This window comes from Diorhabda sublineata, chromosome 10 (assembly GCF_026230105.1).
Source record: "Diorhabda sublineata isolate icDioSubl1.1 chromosome 10, icDioSubl1.1, whole genome shotgun sequence".
In the NCBI taxonomy this organism is placed as follows: domain Eukaryota; kingdom Metazoa; phylum Arthropoda; class Insecta; order Coleoptera; family Chrysomelidae; genus Diorhabda; species Diorhabda sublineata.
The window spans coordinates 2,482,829-2,502,933 of record NC_079483.1 but is presented as its reverse complement, the minus strand read 5'-3'; the positions used below and the strand labels follow the sequence as shown (position 1 = coordinate 2,502,933).

Sequence of the window (20,105 nt, the reverse complement as noted above, 5' to 3'; positions counted from 1 at the left end):
ATTAGAACCAAACGTTCTTACTTCATTCTATGTAATACATATACTACGTTCTCGTCTCGCTACATAAAAACGACAAGTAACGAAGAAAGAGAGACTGCCAGAGGCGTAGAGTAGAATGAATTTCTAAATAAAAAATTAAAACAAAATCAAACATAGCGCCGGCCTTGAAAGTACCAGCTTTCAAAAAGAAAAAAAATATACATTAAAGCAATAAACATAGCATAAAATTATATACAAGTAAAAAATAAGTACAACCAAATAACCCTTAATCGTCTATAGGTAAAACACATATTTTATTTATAGCACGTTTAGTGATACCACTGTAAGTCTTTACTGTCACTACTCTAACAAGTCCATCACTGCCTGGATGAGTCTTTACTATGCATCCCAATTTCCAACTCATTGGAGGGGTATCATCTTCCTTTAAGAGCACCATAGATCCCACTTGGATAGAGTCAATTTGAGTAACTCGCCATTTGGGTCGCTGCTGGAGTAAGTTCAAGTAGTCCTTGGACCACCTAGTCCAAAAGTGCTTGTATCGAGATAACTGAATTTTATGGTCAGCAGGAACAGCTGGCTCTGTAATTGTTTGAATAGCAGTACCGATTAAGAAATGTGCTGGAGTCAAAGGCTGTAGATCATCAGGATCTTCGGTAAGAGGAAGGAGAGGGCGAGAATTTAGGATGCCCTCAATTTGAGATAGAAGAGTATAAAATTCTTCATAAGTAAGGTAAGTAAGGTGTTTAGTAGAGCGAATTGCACGTTCCCACAATCCTCCCATATGAGGAGAGTAAGGAGGATTAAAATGCCAAGTAATCAAGTTATCGGTTATAAACTCTTGAACAACTAGAGATTGGCTTAATTCAAAATACTTTAATAAATCCTTATTTGCCTTTACAAAGGTACTTGCATTATCTGAATAAATGTGCCTACATAAACCACGACGAGAAATAAATCTTTTGAATGCATTAAGGAAGCCATCAGCGGTAAGATCACTAACTAGTTCTAAGTGAGTGGCCTTGGAAGAAAAACATATAAACAAACATATATAAGACTTAATGTATTTCTTGTTACGCAGCTTGCTGTCCTTTATTAAATATGGGCCAGCATAGTCAATACCTACCGTATGAAATGGCTTTGATGGGTTAACCCTTGATGAAGGTAGTTCACCCATTTTTTGAATTAGTCCAGTAGGCTGTACTCGAAAACATTTTACACATTTTCGTAAAACTCTGCGGATAGCTTGGCGACCAGAAAGAGGCCAAAACTCATTTCGAATGGTAGCTAGTACTGTTTGAGTACCAGCGTGAAAAAGCCTTTTGTGCTCATGATTAACAATTAATTCTGTGAAATAATCCTTACAAGGTAAGATAATTTGATGCCTTTGGTTATAAAATAGATCAGATTTGTTCAGCCTGCCACCAACTCTCAATATATTTTCGGAATCTAAGAGTGGTGAAAGAGGAAGCAATTTGCTTTTACGTGAAATCTGTTTTCCTGATTTGAGTTTGTCTATTTCTGGTTTAAAATTCTTGTACTGTACTGATTTTATCAAAGTACATTTAGCGATATTAATTTCTTCCAAAGTTAGTTCACCTAAATTTCTGAGTTTTACTGACCTTTTGCAATTCGATGCAAACCTAAATAAATACGCAGTCACATGCAATAAAGTTTTGTAATTAGAGTATTTAGATATTAAGTCAAAATCATTGCATATCTGTGCTCCCAAGGTTAAATTTATAGAAAGTTTTGTTTCTGGTAAATTTGTAATACCATTATTTGGAGCTAAACGCCATTGGCTAGAATGCGGCAAAAAGGAGGGCCCATTCCACCACATTTTATATGAGCTAATTTCTGAAGGTTGTACTCCCCTTGATACGAAATCGGCTGGATTTTCCGAAGAAGGCACATATCTCCATTCATTGTCCATCGTTAAGCTTTGAATTTGAGATATTCTGTTAGCTACAAAAGTCTTAAGAGTACTAGGTTCCCTTTTTATCCACGCCAATGTAATTGTGGAGTCACACCAAAACATTATTTTATCAAAGGATAAATTCAATGATTCCAGTAGCCTTGAAGCTAATTGTGCACCTAAAAGTGCTGCCATAAGCTCCAGACGGGGAAGGGTAATTGTTTTCAAAGGTACTACCTTGGATTTTGCACAAGCTAAACTTACCTTATAGCCCATATTATTTCGGGATAAAATATAAATTACTGCTCCATAAGCGCTTGTGGAGGCATCAGTGAAACAGTGAAGTTCTAATTCAATGGCATTATTGATTATCAGACAACGTGATATTTTTAATTTATTAATTTCACATATGTTGTCATAAAAATTTAAAAACGATTTAACATAGTAATCCAGTAAAACATCGTCCCAATCTACCTTGAGTGACCACAATTTTTGCAGTAAAATTTTTGCCGTTATTGTCACCGGGGCGATTAATCCCAACGGATCAAAAACTTGTGATATTATAGATAGAATCGATCTTTTGGTATAAGTTTTTATACTTAATTTGTTAGCGGAATAACTAAAAACGTCCTCTAAGGAGAACCAAAAGACTCCTAACGTTTTTGTACTGGATCCATCCTTAATCATAAATTCAGAGGAAGAGAGATCCAGATTTAAATTTTCAAATATTTCTGTTCTATTTGACGTCCATTTTCGAAGTGGAAATTTAGCAGAATCTAGAATATTTATCAAGTGTTTGATTAAATAAATGGCGTCTTCTACACTGTCGGTTCCTGAGATTAAATCATCCATGTAGAAATTGTTTTCTATAACGTGACTTGCCTCGGGAAAATCTTTTGAATTTTCTATAGCCAGTTGCTTCAAGCATCTGGTGGCTAAAAATGAACTAGGAACCTAAGCCGTAAGTTACAGTATTAAGTTCATATTCTTGAACCGATTTGGACTTATCTTCTCGCCATAATATATGTTGAAATTGTCGATCCGAGGGATGTAACTTTATTTGTCGGTACATCTTCTCTATATCTGCCGTAAAGGCAATTTGGTGCTTTCTAAATCTTAACAATGTATTAAATATATCAGGTTGTATGATTGGACCCACCATCAAAACGTCGTTCAGACTGATATTATTAGTTGATTTACAGGAACCATCAAAAACTACCCGTACTTTAGTAGTCAAAGAACTAGATTTTAGTACACAGTGGTGAGGTAAAATGAATTTAACTTCTGACCCCAAAGATTCGTTTACCAAGGACATATGCCCCAACTTGAAATAATCTTCCATGAATTTAGAATATTCCGTATTCAAGTAACTATTATTCAGCACCCTTTTTTCTACAGACTTCAGTCGCTTTAGAGCTATATCCCTAGTTTGGCCAAAAATAGGTTTTTTTTTGAAAGGTAATTTAACAACAAATCGGCCAACACCTTCTCTATAAAAGTTTTTTACGAAATGCTCCTCACAATTATTTTCTTCTACTAGGTAAACGGATTGATTCGTATTAGAAACTTCCTCAATTTTCCAAAAGGACTCTAATTGTTCCTGAACGTCTATTTTAGAAAGATTACAAAATGTAGCCATTGAAGGGGCTGTAAAATTTCCTGAAATGATCCACCCCAAATGCGATTCCTGTAGAATAGGTAGCCTCTTTCCTAACTTGATTTGATTGCTTAATAAAAGTTCGTAAAATATATTACAACCAAGCAAAATGTCAATCTTAGCTGATGTATCAAAAGTAATGTCAGCCAGCAATAAATTTTTAGGAATTTTAATGTTTGAAAGATCTATATTAAACTGTGGTACCTTGCCTGTAATTTGATCTATGACTAAAAATGGCAAATTTGCTTCAAATTCAGTATAAATTGATTTTATTTTTGCCTGAAAAATTTTAGAAACATTCGTAGAATTTGTTGCATTTATACCTACTACTGGAATTGAAACAGATTTATATGGTAAATTCAATGCATGTGCTAATTCGGTCGTACAAAATGAACTTTGGCTTCCGGAATCCAAAAGAGCTCTGCACCGCACTGGTTTATTATTAACATCGAAGATATCTATCAATGCAGTGGATAAAATAAGTTATTAAAAATACTTGTATAACTCAAACTATTAATTTCGGATGCAGTTTCACCACTTTTGACGATTGTAGATTTAATTTCAAGTTCATTTTCGTTATTTGTTGTATTAGACAAATTTCCTTTAGTATTAAAAAATCTAGTTGCATTACTAGCTTCACTTATATGTAATAATACGTTATGTTACATATGCTACAATTGTATCCTCTACAAACATTAGCAAAGTGGCCCTTGCGAAGACAATTTACGCAACCCTTTAATTTCCTTACTGAATTTAGCCTAGAGACTGCATCTAACTGCAAAAAACTTTCACAATTATAAATGAAATGATCAGATTTATTGCAATATATACAAAATTGACCTTTAGTCTGTAAAGAAGCGTGACTTAACACTTTATTCTGTTTTACATTGGTATTATTATTTATATTTTTATTTATGCTGCATCTTTCCTTTAAAAAGTCAACAAATAAATCAATTTTCGGGGATTTTATTTTATGTATTTCAGTTTCCCATTCCTTACGTGTATATTTGTCAAGTTTCTCTTCTAATAAAAATAATAAAATTCTGTCCCATTCATCTACGGGTTCTTTTAGTTGCCTTAATGCTCTATAATTTAAATTGAATATGTCTAAGAAATTTCTTAAGTCAAAAAAATTTTCTTTATTGATTTTAGGCAAATCAAAAATATTTTTTAAATGGATTTTAATCAAAGATTTTGTATCCTCGTACCTGTCTTTTAACATATCCCATGCTATTTCATAATTTGAATCATTACTTTCTAAGTCACCTATTAATTTTGCAGCTTCACCTTTTACTGCTGATTGCAAATAGAAGAATTTTTCTGTTGTAGACAAACTCGAATCATCATGAATTAGTGATTTAAATCGGTCGTGAAATGATGACCAACAATTTTCTTCACTCGAAAAAGATGGTAAGGAAATTTTTGGTAATCTTAGATTATGAGATATACCTGATCGCGGCCTAGAACTATCGACTATCAAGGATTCAATATCTGATACACCATTGTTCGTGTTCATCAAGGTTTTAGCATCATTTAGTAACTCATAAAATTTGTTTTCAAATTCTCTACGATCCTTATCAAAAACAATTTGATTTCTTTCCGTATCTTCTAAATTTTCCTCAATTTCCGATTGAATTGTTTCAAAATCGTCTAAAGATACTTTAAATCTTTCGAATCTATCGGCTACGTAAATTCTTTTTGAGGGATCTTGTTCGATTTCCTTCAAAAAATTCTCAAACCTTGTAACTGATGCCTTAATAATAGACCTTTTCTTATATAAATTCTTCATTTTTTCCGACTCGGCCATTTTATTTTATTTTTATCGCGCGCCTATGAAATGAGTTTTGATTTGTTTACTAGTAATAACTTTACAGAAAAAACTGCGACCTTTTTGTACTTAGCCGCTCCGCTGGCGCCTCCGAATGTTTTGTCTACTTGGCTAATGAAAAAAACGGAGTATATTACTTTCTTACTAGGATCTAGGATGCAACTATTGCAAATACCTTTCTAAAGATACAACATGAATAATTCAAAATAATTTGTTGTGTATTAATCGATATTTATATTAATTGCAAATTACTTGTGAATTCATCTCGATACCTTAATATTGAATGATAATGTTTGAGCAAGAAAATAAGGCAATTTTTTTTATAATAAAGTAAAGAACAATACTATATTCCTATATTGAAACCAATTTTTACCTGTATTTAAATTTACGTCAAATAAGTGTGCCTTACCGACAAGGTAATACCTATAGTTTTGTTTAACGTTAACCTGAAATATTTTATCTTGCAATTGTATTGAACTATATATTATTTACTGCAAAGCAATAATAAAAAACTCTTCCATCAGAAATCGACGACACTATGAGGAGGAATAAATAATAAAATGGAAAGGACTTACAGGTTTCTTCTTCCTGATGCGGTAGTTTGAAAGGATCTTCTTGTGCACAACACAATTTTATTTATTTATAATTTGTTAATCATCGGCTCGAATGACCAAAATGTTGTATTGAATGAAGTGGACTGTATAATTTTATTTTGTATTTAAATTTTCTATTTATTTTAAATGAAACAAAGTCCCATTTATTTTCTTGAAGCAAAGCTTCTTTTTATTTTTTTCTTTAAGTCGTTATCAAAATATGATATTGACACTGACAATTTGCTTATTTATATTGATCTATAGATCACCTTCATCATGAATATCAAAATAAGGATAAAATCAACTTAGAACGTTGTTCTAATAAGAAAAATTAATTTTCCCTTGGTCCCTACATCTCAAATATATAACAGTATTCAATTAAATTGTTTGTAGTTTTATTAGAATTTACAAAATAGATCTATAAATTTTACTTAAATTATTTAATACTACTTGTTGAAAATCGTGTAACTAGCGCCCTATATGTGAGTCAGACATAAAAACAAATTCATGGGATATATCAGCTTCCAAAATATATTCGTATAAAATTTCAATACAATATTGCCAGTAATTGCGGCAAAATTGTAAAAAACGCGTATACTTTTTTTTTTCAACGCCCTTTATATTGAATACGGATGGAGTTACGAAAATGTTTTACTGAGCAGAACCCAAATATATTCAATTTTTCTATCTATTCTAGAGACAGAATCACTTTTTTTGTAACACCCTGTATAAATGGAGGTCTTGGGAATGCTATAGAATAGCGAGCCTTCTTCCGCTTATATAGTTTGCGCTGACTTGTTGTGTCCAGCACTAATCATACACTGGGAGCAGGGAAGGCCAGGATTTTGTCTTTCCAGGAACCTGTGTGACTTCGCGTAGCCTGCTCCTGGCACCACCGCATTGACTTCTCTGAGCAATATCAGGACATTTGGATTTTGGAAATACCAGAATGGTAGAGGACTATCAAGAATTTTAGTTATAAAAATCGATTTTGCAGTTGTGGTTTGTGGTCAATCGTTAAACGATTCTTCATAGCAATCATGGCAACTTGCGGCTGTTGTTTCGTAAATTGGAATCCGATATCAACCAAATTAATAAATAGCATTAGGTTCAACCTTCCAAGTTTTTATATTAAAATCGATTATTCGTGTGTGAATGAAAGATATTCTGTCTAAATGCTATAAAGTTGCGTTTTAATAATCATTCTCATTTCTGATTGGCAGGTATAGCCAGCTAGAGTTAATTTGGAACATGAGCTCCCTTGTGTACTATCTATTTCGCTCAGATCTCAAGTTTACTTTTATGGGTTATAATAAGCCTCTTTTAGAATGAATCTTTGCTTATATACTCCTAGATAACCTAACATAACCTAACCTGGATCATTAGAAATTTCCTCAAATTTCAATTTAATAGATATCAATGAATTAGGAAATATTTCAATTGTAATTTCAACTTTGCAATTATTTATTAAATAATTATTTTTTCTTTTTGTATCATCTATCTTAACAACACCAATTTCTAATACATCATTTCATCCCCTCTATACTTTATGTTATAATATACTTTTGTCTTTTTTCAAATTTGGTGACCAATATGCTCCTTAATAAAGTGATATTTTGATACAAACAAACTGAAAAAATGTAACCAGTGGCGCGCTCTCAGGGTTTGTTGTCACTTTTATCCCCCTATTTTTTTTCTCCACCCGAGCAAATTCTTTTTTTAATTTTGTATTAAATTGCCTAATTATTTTTAGTTGAAAGAAGTAAGTAATTTACAAATTAATTAAATATTCATTTAATTTCGAATAATGATTAAGCGTGAGTAGTTCGAATCAAATAAAAATTATTCATAATCTCAATTGTTCAAACTGTTGGCTGCTTACTTTAATACACTTAGCATCTAAATTCAGGATCTGATAGTTGGATGAATCTATAAGCCAAACTTTTTCGAGACATAGGATGTCATTTCTAAAAATTCTCTTTTTCCTGTATTAGATTCCGTTCCAAGAATTTTTCCAAGAAGTCCTTATAATTGAATTTATGTTTTTTTGATATTTCATGGTTCGTTAATGCAATTTCACGTTTTTTATCGTATTTCTGGCCTTTTACTCTATTTTCTAAGTATTGAGAGCTCTGCTCAATGTAAACAGCATTACAATTAGTACAAGGCACTTGATATATAATATTACTTCTTTTGTTTTTTGGTGTTTTTAATTTAATTTAGTGAAATATTTGGATAACGTATTTATATCCTTCATGACTTATCATATATCATATTTTCTTTCAATTCAGTTTTTACTTTTTGAATAGCTAAGCATCTAAATTCAGGATCTGATAGTTGGACGAATATCAAACCCCAAAATATAATTGAAATCAAAAAATTTATCAATCGTAACAGAGATCTCAAAATTTTGGAAGCAGATAAATCTAATAAAACTGTTATTATAAAATCAGGAGATTATAATAATAGAACGATGAAATTATTAAACGATTAGACAACTTACAAAAAAAATCAAACAAGACCCTACGAATACTTATCAAAAACACAATAATGATCTAATTCGATCTAGGGAAAAACAACTATTTATTTCGCCATGAGATGCAAAAAAACTGAAAATTCACAATGCCTTACCCCCTTAAATATATTGTTTACCAAAGCTGCACAAGCCTAAAATTCCTCTTCGACCGATTGTTTCAAGTATTCAAACTCCTCTTATCCCATTATCTAATTTGAAAAATATTTTATACCAAAACAAATACTATAACAAAAACACATGAGATTTCAAAGTAAAAATTAAAAATATAAAAATTCCAAACGAATATGTATTTATTCTTTAGGTTTCTTTATATACAAATATTCCTATTACCATTGTGAAAAATATTGAATAAAAAATGGGACCAAATTAAAGAATATACAGAATTCCCTCGAAACGTATTTAAAAAACTATAGAACTCACACTAAAAACTACGTACTTCCAATATGAAAATGAAATATACAAACTTTTATTATACTTTTATTTTAAGTGTTATAGCAGAATTAGTAATGGAAAATCTCGAGGAAACTGTCCTTAGCAAACTTGATATAGATATTCTAGTCTTTTTCCGATATGTAGATGATTGCATTACTGCCGTATCAAATAATCAAATCATAAATAAAAAATTCAATTCTTGTCATAAAAAACATCAATTCACAATCGAATTCGAACAAAATAATAAAATCAATTTTCTTGAAGTCACATTATATAAAATTAACAATAGCAAACAGAATGGTATACGAAACCAACTTGATATCAAGATATTTGAACTTCATTTGATGTCATTCTATATCACAGAAAAGATCAGTAATAAAAGTTTGACTGATAGATCTATCCAACTAACAGTTCACTCTTTAACTGGTTAGATTATGAATGACGTTGAATTTTTATAGGTTAGATATGGATAAGTTGTAGTGAATGATGTTTAATATTGATTGGTAAATTTATGAATAACATTAAATTTCAATAGGTTAGGTCGTTATGAATGTAGTTGAATATTCATTGGCTAGAATATAAATGACAATAAATTTTATAGGCTAGGTCGTTATAAGTGAACTTGAAATTTATAGGTTAGGTGAGGTTAGTTGGTTGTTAATGGCGTTGAATTTGTATAGAATTTGTTTTTTCAAAATCTAAAAGATATGCATAAATTACACGGTTATTAAAGGTTATTTAAATCAGTTTTCTCATTGATGCATTGATCATTTTGGGAAATATAAGTTGTTTCTAAAAATGAACGTTTTTTGTAGTTTTTTTCAGTTGTCAAAACTTTGTGTCCTTCATGATAGATATGAGTAGGATACGAGGATATATTGAAAAATTCTTAGCCTACTATAGAACCAAACAAAATTTCAATGTCAAAATATTTTATTACTCAACATATTCTCCTCTTAATTGGATATATTTATTACAGCGAACCTGCAACGTTTCTAGACCTTTCAAAAAAAATGTTTCTTCTTGCTTTGCAAACCAGACCTTCACAGCTTTTATCACTTCCTCGTTGGAAGAAAATTCACGACTTTTTAAACTTTTTTTTCAGCTTAGGAAAGAGATGATAGATGGACGGAGCCAAACCTGGTGAATAACCGTAAATCACTAATTTTTTGCAAAGACTAAACACCTTTGGATAACTTTCCGCGTCTTTACTCTTAAATTTTTTCCCGTAGAGTGTTCAGTAATATCGAATAGTAATCTCCAGTTTGAACAACTTATATTAACAGAGTATGTAATGGATTATATCTTCTTGGACTTTGTAATATCTGTTTTAACATTCAAATTATTCTTCGTTAAAAAGTATGTAGATGATATAATTTTATCCCCTCCATATAATGAAATTGATAATTTATTATTTTACTTCATATACAATTTATTATAGAAAAGGAGAATACTGAAAAATCGTTGCCTTTCTTTGATACTAAATTTATAAGAAACGAAGGTAATAAACTTTTAATTGACTGGTATAGGAAACCAATAAGTTTGGAAGATATATCAATTGTCATTCATATCACGTAACACTAAAATTAATTTGATTAAACAGATGAAAAATAAAGTCCTCAAAATTTCTGATCCAATTTTTCATGAAAAAAAAAATAACATACTTTACAATTTTTTCATGATTCATCATTTTCAAACGTCATTTCTAACATTTCTATTTAATGTATTTATACACCTTTACCATATATCAGTTACTCCTAAACTTTCTGGAATCTTTAAACAACGTAGTATTAAAAAAGTATACAGTCAAACACTTAATATTCAATCTATTTTTACTAAAGTAAAAGATAAAATAGCAATCAATACATTGTCCAACATAATATACGAAATACCTTGTTTAAATTGTGATAAAAAGTACAAGGTCAGTCGAAAAGGTCACTGATCAGTCGGATAACTTCTCAGAAGAGTGATAGCAGATTATATCTTGATAGATGTTCATTAGCTACTCATGTCTATCATGAAGGACACAATATGAATTAAGTATCTGCCAAAGTATTGACAACTGAAAAATCTAAAAAAAAAACGTTTATTTTTACAAACAACATATATGGCCCAAAATGATCAATGCATTAATAAGTAAACTGATTTTAATAACCTTAGTGTAATTCATGCATATATTTTATATTTTTAAAAAACAAATTCTATATAATTCAACGCCATTAACAACTAACTAACCGCACCTAACCTATAAATTTCAACTTCACTTATAACGACCTAACCTATTGAAATATAATGTTATCCATAAATTTACCAATAAATATTAAACATCATTCACTACAACCTATAAAAATTCAACGTCATTCATAATCTAACCAATTAAAAAGTGTTAGTTGGATAGATTTATCAGCCAAAGTTTTATCACTGATGTTTTCTGTGACATAGAATGACATGAATTGAACGAATTGAAGTTCAAATATCTTGATAACAAAGTTGGTTTCGTATATCATTCTGTTTGTATGCTATTGTTAATTTTATATAATGTGACAAGAAAATTGATTCTATATTATTTAGCTCAACTTCGCTGGTGAATTGAAGTTTTTCATTATAAGAATTGAATTTTTTACTTATGTTTTCAATTTGATTCTTAGGTACAGCAGTAATGGAATTATCTACATATCGGAAAAAGAATGGAATATTTATATCAAGTTTGCTTAGAACCGTTTCCTTAAGATCTTCCATTATTTATTGTGCTATAACACTTGAAATGGAAGCTCCTATAGCACAACCATCAATTTGTTTGTATATTTCATTTTCATATTCAAAATTCCTAATGAATATGAATTTATTTCGTTATATTTGGTTTCTTTATATACAAATATTCATATTATCATTGTGAAAAATAAATTAATAAAAAAATGAGACAAAATTAAAGAATATACAGAAATACCTTAAAGTGAATTTATAAAAGCTATAGAACTCACACTTACAACAACATATTTCAAATATGAAAATGAAATATACAAACTTTTATTATACTTTTATTTTAAGTGTTATAGCACAATTAGTAATGGAAGATCTTAAGGAAACGGTTCTAATCAAACTTGATATAAATATTCCATTCTTTTTCCAATATGTAGATGATTGCATTACTGCTGTACCAAAGAATTAAATTGAAAACATAAGTAAAAAAATTCAATTCCTATCATGAATAATTTCAATTCACAATCGAGGTTGAGCTAAATAATATAGAATCAATTTTCTTGTCACATTATATAAAATAAAGAATAGCATACAAACAGAATTATACACATATATAATAAGTTTGGCTGATAGATCCATCCAACTATCAGATCCTGAATTTAGATGCTTAGCTATTCAAAAGCAAAAACTGCATTGAAAGAAAATAATTATCCGGAAAAATGATAAAAAACATATTCAAGAAAAGGATAAACAGATACTAAAATCAATTTAAAAACAAAACTGAAACGAAACATTAAAACATAAAACATTTTTCCTTATCATATGTACAAGGACGTTCCAACAATTATCGAATTATTTCAATAAATATGATATTAGTATAAGTCATAGAGGACATAATACACTATCCAAATGTTTCACTAAATTAAAATACCAAAAAACAAAAGAAGTAATATTATATATCAAGTGCCTTGTACTAATTGTGACGCCGTCTACATAGAAAATAGACTAAGAGGTCATCAATACGATAAAAAAAAATAGAACTGCATTAACGAACCATGAAATATCAAAGAAACATAAATGCAATTATAAAGATTCAAAAATTCTTGAAACGGAATCTAATACACGAAAGAGGGAATTTTTAGAAATGGTTCACATTCATAAGAACGAAAAAGCTATAAATGATAAAAAAGATCTAAAAAATTTAAGAAAAATTTATAGCTCTATTTTGTAAATTCTAATAAATTAAATATATTTGAGATGTAAGGACTGAGGAAAAAATTAATTAAGTTGATTTTACCCTTATTTTGATATTCATGATGAAGGTGATCTATAGATCAATATAAATAAGCAAATTATCAGCGTCAATATCATATTTTGATAAAAACTTAAAGAAAAGTCGAAACGTCAAAATTATATATATATATATATATATATATATATATATATATATATATATATATATAGAGTGAGTTTTTTTTATTTTTTAAGAAATACTGATTATTTTTCATGTAATATTTTCTATACCTGAATGCCATAATTTGGGAGTTCTACGATTGAATAATATAGTTCAATTTGAGTATTCTTTAATAATTTATGTGCTAATACAAATCTTGTAACAAGGTCTAGTGTCAATAAAGTAGCAAAAATATTTATCCAGAAAATCTAGAACAACTGAAGACTAATCTTTAAATGTTTGTGTCATCTTAGAAGTAGTTCCACATTTGTAAAGTAGAAGAATTTTATCATCATCGGAGAACGGATGGATGTGTCTTGAAGAACTAAGAATCAGAATGGCAAGCTTCCTAGAAAAAGAACTTCAGGTAAAGGTCGCAGTAAAAAGCTCTCTATGAAGTTAGAAAAGAAAACATGTTTAGCCAGATTAGTCAATCAAGAAGACAAAAATAAAGTGATCATATACAAACAAAAATTGAGAAGAGAAAGTATATATACAGGATGACCAGTCACTCAAAGACCGAGAATTACATAAAAAAGTCAGAACTAAAGCAAAGGAAGAAAAAACAGGGAAAAGGGTAAAAATTGGATATAGGAAAATATTCATTGAATCGCAAAAATGGAGAAGACACTTGGAAGAGAATAAGCTGGAAAAAAGTCAAAACATAATATCAAAAAACTAGCAGTACCAAACACCGCAGCAAAACGTATGACAAAAATCAGACCGGGCAATGAAACGTGTGATGTTAGGAGTACATACGCTAAAAGAACACTGAAAGCTTTAACAAAGGAAATAAATAGATATAAAATCGATATATTAGCGATAAAAGAAAGAAACCAAAAAGGGGAATTTGTAAACGAAGTAGGAAACATCATATTCTTTAATAGTGGAGATATCACAAGGGCTATAAGGACAGACATAATGCTGGAGAAGTGAAAAAGTTTATAGTAATATTGAGCGAAAGTGTTATCTAGAAATCATAATACACAAAAAAATATAAGAATATTGAACATTCATGCAAAAACTGAAGGAGAAGAAGGTGAAGTTTAACGCGATGCCAAAGAAAGACATTAAAACAGTGATATGCGATTTCAATGCAAAAATAAGCAAAGAGGTATTATATATGCCAGTAATAGGAAAACATAGTAAGCACGAAGAAACAAACGACAACGAAAAGGACGGGTTAATTTTGCAACGGTGATGGCACGAAGTTCACACACAAAGGAACATAGCTTCAAGCAGGAACTATTCTAATCAAATAGACCATTTCTTGGTAGACCTACTATTAATGAAAATAGGAAGATGTAAGAACCTACAGAGGAGCAAATGCGGACAAACAAAAAAAAATCGAAAGATGGGACGAAAAAGAAGACTACAAGTAGGAAAGCTCATAGATAATAAAACAACAAAAAAATTCGAAGGGATAGAACCCTAGCAGAACAACAGAGCTATAATATTGAAGAATGGAAACATTAAGAGAAAACCACATTAATACCACAGAAAATGAAGTAGGGAAAAAGGAACGATGACAAAGTTAAAGAAGAAATTGAGAAGAGGAAATGAGCCAAACAGAAAAGTTACAGACCGAAATAGATAAAGATGAGAAACTGTATAAAGAACAAAAAAGACGTGTAGAGTAAAGAAACGCAAAGAAATGGAGAACATAATTAGACGCTTTCAAGGAAGTTTTCTTAACAAAAAATGAAGAATTTCTACAAAGAAATAAAAATTCAATAGAGGGCAAGCTGAGCACAACACTATTTATACAAAAAATAAGTAAGGGGAAACTATAATAGATGAAAACGTTCCAAATATGGGAAAGTATTCCAAAAAAACATTAAACGCAGAAAGCGAAGGTTGGCAATGGGAGGAGCTTACAACCCAAGATTAAAATAATATCGAAAATATATTGCCACTAACAAAAGGGGAAAAACTAGAAAAACGGCAGGTCTCTATGTTTCAGAATTAGTTTTTTCTAATCATTTTTAGAAGATAGGTAAAAATTGAGGTTTTGACTAATTTTAAGTCTTTATCAAAATATGATATTGACACTGACAATTAGCGCATTTATATTAATTGATAGATCACCTCCACAATGATTATGAAAATAATAATTCTTACTCTTTTTTTTAAACTAAAAAACTAAAAAACAATATATATATATATATATATATATATATATATATATATATATATAATTAGTTTTTTAGTTTAAGCGGTATAAGAGCTTTCGAATACTTAAGTATTCATCGTCTGGGACAGAAATTATGGTCAAATACAATATAAGAAATATGTATAAATGTATAATAATAATTAAATTTTACTTACAATAATTAATTAAGATTTCCGGTTATTTTTGATATTATTAATGCTTGTATAAATTTTTAAAAACATAGAATTCAAAAATCAATATTCAAATGGACGTTGATCGTAATATTGATTAATTAAAATATTTATTCTGGTTACTATCAGAATTTTCATTAATTTTTAATTTCAACTTCACTTATAACGACCTAACCTATCGAAATTTAATGTTATCCATAAATTTACCAATTAATATTAAACATCATTCAATACAACATATCCTTATCTAACCTATAAAAAATCAACGTCATTCATAATCTTATAAACTACAATCTTCATAATCTACAAGCATTAACAATATAAAAAATCACCGGAAATCTTAACTAATTATTGTAAGTAAAATTTTATTATTGTTATACATCCATACTTATTACTTTTATTGTATTTGACCATAATTTCAGTCCCAGACGATGAATACATAAGTATTCGAAAGCTCTGAAAATATATTGAAGTTAGTCCACTTTGATGTTTCCTTGCCACGTTCCCAATAAAACACCGTTCACCGTTTATATATACTTAACCAAACGTGTTTCGTTGCACAACAAATCTTTATTTGGGTTTTTTGCCACGAAGCAATGAATGCAACGGCTCATATTGCGCAGTTAATAATGGAAGTTTACTTTACTAAGGCAGCACAATCCTGCAGTATTGTTATTCTTAACATTTTTGGTTTCCATACCTAAGAAATTTTTTAAGTCACCTAAGTTTTTAGCAGAAAATTCTTTTTCAAGAGCATTTAATATTTTATCATTTTGTGAACCTGCTACTATAATATCATCAACCCAAATAAGTAAATACACATCAACCCCCATATACAAACAAAAATCATCACCAGAGCATTTCAAACCGTTTTTATTGGCAAATTCTTGAAAACGTTCATTCCACATTTTGGGAGCTTCTCGTAGTCCATAAAGTGCCTTTTTTAACAGTAAACAGTTGTGTTCTTTATTTTTTACTGTTACTCTCTCTGGTATTCTAATGTAAACTTCAATATTTCCATACAAAAAAGCGGTGGGTATATCTAGTTGGGTGATTTTCCAATTGTTTTGTAATGCATATGTTATAAACATTCGTATTGTCTGGTATCTGACTACTGGTGCATAGACGTTGTAATGCCACTCTTCTTGATATCCCTTTGTAACAAGTCGAGCCTTTTTTATGTTGTTTTGCTTTATTTTAAAAATACATCGTGTGCCTATGGCTTTTTATTATCCGGTAATTTTGCGTTTATTTGGAAACCACGTGTTTCATGAGCTTGTAGCTCCTTTTTTATTGCACATTGCCAGTCAGTTCCACTCTTGATTGCACTTTCATAACTATTTAGTTTATCTCCTACTGTTATGAAACAGTATGCAGAGGATAGTTCATAGTCAGTAAACTTTTTTAGTACATTTATTTGTCGCTTGTTTTCAGATCTCTGATACGCATTTCTCTCAAAAATATGTTCTTCGGAGTCATTATTATTTTCAGTTCCATTTCCTCCATTTTCGTTTCTTTTAGTGTCTCTATTTTCATTTTTTTCATTATTTTCTTCATGTTTTTCTGTTTCTCAATCTTTGTTTCCTATATTTTTAGTATGATCTTCATTTTCTTCATTATATAGTATGTCAGTCTCATCAAACCTAATATCTCTAGTTATAATGATCTCATTTGTCTCAGGGTCCCATACACGGTATCCGTTAGTGCTGTATCCTACCATACGGCACTCTTTAGCTCTCGTTTCCAGTTTGTCTCCAGAGTTTGGCGATTTTAAAAACCAACCTCTACTTCCAAAAATTCTCAGTTTGTTTAGGTCCTACGTGCCAAGAAATACATATGCTGGTGTATTTCCATTTAGACATCTGGTAAGTGACATATTTAGCTGGTAGGCTGTGCTTCGAATCGCCTCTCCCCATAGATACCTTGGCAAATTAGTGTCTGCAAACAGACTTTGTCTAACAGTGTTCGGTTTGCTCGCTCACTCACTCCATTTTGCTGGCTCGTATAAGGTAGAGTGTACTCTAGTCTAATTCCCTTCTGTTGACAAAAATTTTTCAATTCTGATGGGGTGAATTTCCCTCCATTATCGCACCTTATCCTAGAACACCTATAACCTTGTCTTCTCTTATATAATTCATTAAATTAAATTGTGCCTCCGATTTTTTCTGTAATAGATTCACTGTAATAAAATGTGAAAAATCATCAATTATAACTTGATAGTACTTTTCATTATTCTGTGTGGGAGCTCAGATTGGGCCAGCTATGTCTGTATGAATTAACTCTCTAATGTGCTTGGACCTAGGAAGAACTTGATTATTGAAAGATAACCTTGTAACCTTAACAAATTATGTGTTAATTTAGGTACCACCAAAGCTTCTAAATTCATTCTTGTATTTTTATAATAAACTACTAATTTTCCCTTCATATTTGCTGACAAAATATTCCCGTTTACAACCCTAGTTCTAATTTTATTCTTTAAATCAACAATATCAGTCATATACTGTAAATCATTTTTAGTTACTAAGTGATCAGTTGTACCACTGTCTAAAATAAATTGAATGTCTAAAAACTCACTGGTTTTCTGCTTCATTATTTTTTGCTATACCTGCATTAACCACTTCCGTTATGAAGCATATATCTTCTTCGTTTTCTTTTTCTACAATTTCATCATCTGTAGTGCTTGTCTGTGCTGGTCCCCTGTATCCTCTTCCATACTTTCTACCTCTTCCTCTGAATTGACCTCTGCCTCTGTTTTCATGTTTGTTTTTGTGACAATTTTAGGCAAAATGACCTGGCTTTCCACACAAAAAGCATTTTCCATCATTGTTGGTATATCTCTGCTTACCAGCAATAAGTGCACAGTTTTTGTTCTCGGAAACCCTATGATGATTGTCCTTGAACTTCAACTCAATATCAATAAGTCTGCTTTTCACGAACTCCAATGTTATGGCAGTAGTGACTGTCTCTATGGCAGTTATGACAGTGTAATATTTCTCGGGCATAGTAAGCAACAATTAACAACCCTTATCAGATTCGTCCAACTTAGCACCGGCTGCCTCTAACTCTCTCCACTTACATAAAGTAGTCCTGGAGATCTCAGAAGTGCATCTCAGTTTCAGTAATTTTTTCATTATGTATTATTTGGACTTTTCCTTTCGAAAACATTACTTAGTGATTTCATCATGTCAACGGCAGTTTTTGCATCCTTAATATATTCCAAGTGCTTGTCCGATACACATTGCACAATAATGCATTCTGCTTGTGTGTTTAGTGGGGGCGGCTAGCATCAGCTTCTGCTATTTGCCACATAATAATTTTGGTTTGTATAGCAACTAAAATTTAACCCTATTTATATGTTTATATGATTTGTTTTTATGAATTTTATCAGGGTGAATAAGAAAGTATTGATTTTTAGATTTATTAGCGATATCATCATATATTTTCGACCAACCCGATTTAATAAGATTTCTGTAATTACTAATGAGATCAGAGTACTGTGGGGGATAGTATGTAACTGCTCCCGTGATAGATTTCCTGGCTTCACAATCTGCTTTTTCATTACCTATGATCCCTACATGAGCCTTAGTCCAGATAAATGTTATATTTATATTTGAAGAACTAATGAAATATGTAAGTTTTTTATGTTGAAAATTACATTGTTTTTGAAATGTTTGAAGGGGGAGCCCTGAAGAGCTTACAGAACTGATTTGGAGTCAGATATGATTACAAAGATAATCTCAAATTTGCATCTATAAATTGGATATATTTCATTATTTGGGATATATATATATATATATATATATATATATATATATATATATATATATATATATATAGTATTTTGGTTGTCAACAAAAGCATCAGCTAGTGGCGAAGAGTTTTTTTTTATCCAGTATTTGTTGGTAAGATTTTGTATACACTATTTTTGAAAATAGTATTGAATTAAATGCTCTGTATTTAATGATTTGATAACAAGCTAAATAAATCCTTCTAACTTTCAGTGGAGGCTCTTGTGCTTCCGCCTTACTTGCATGACATGGGGAAGATTTCATAACGCCTAAACATATTCTCAGGGCTTTGTACTGGATTCTGTCAAGAATGAGAAAGTTTGTGGTAGAGTTTGATCCATATAACGTGCAACCATAATCCATGAGCGAGCGTACATAAGCCCTGTAAAAGACAAGTGAGATGCCTGCATCAGCTCCCCATTTTGTTTTAGAAATAGTTCGAAGATTTCTCACATTTATCCTTCACAAATCTAACATGATTAGACCAATCAGTTTTTTGTCTAAGACAATGCCTAGATATTTATAAGTAATAATGATCCACTATAGGAAAGGAGGTATTATTGATTATTATTGTTTCTGCAAGTTGAAGCCGGTGTCTCGTAAAGCACAAAACTGCCGATTTCTCTGGTGCAAGTCTAAAACCAAGATTGTACAACATCCTTTGACTCTTTTATATTATCGTCCATAATGTCATGCAAGTCTGTGGTATAGATATTAAAAAGAATAGGGCTAAGAATAGATCCTTGAGGTAAACCATTATTTACTATTCTAAGGCTATGTAATACATTACTGTTATCGCGAATAAATATCTTACGGTTTTTAAAGAGTTCCAAAATGTTAGCACATACCTTTTAGTTTATACT

General features: G+C 30.5%; 1 protein-coding gene across 2 annotated transcripts in view; it reads left to right on the top strand.

Moving 5' to 3' along the window:
- LOC130449583 (diacylglycerol kinase epsilon) overlaps positions 1-20,105 on the top strand; it is a 108,440-nt gene that overhangs the window by 70,371 nt on the left and 17,964 nt on the right. The window lies entirely within an intron of this gene.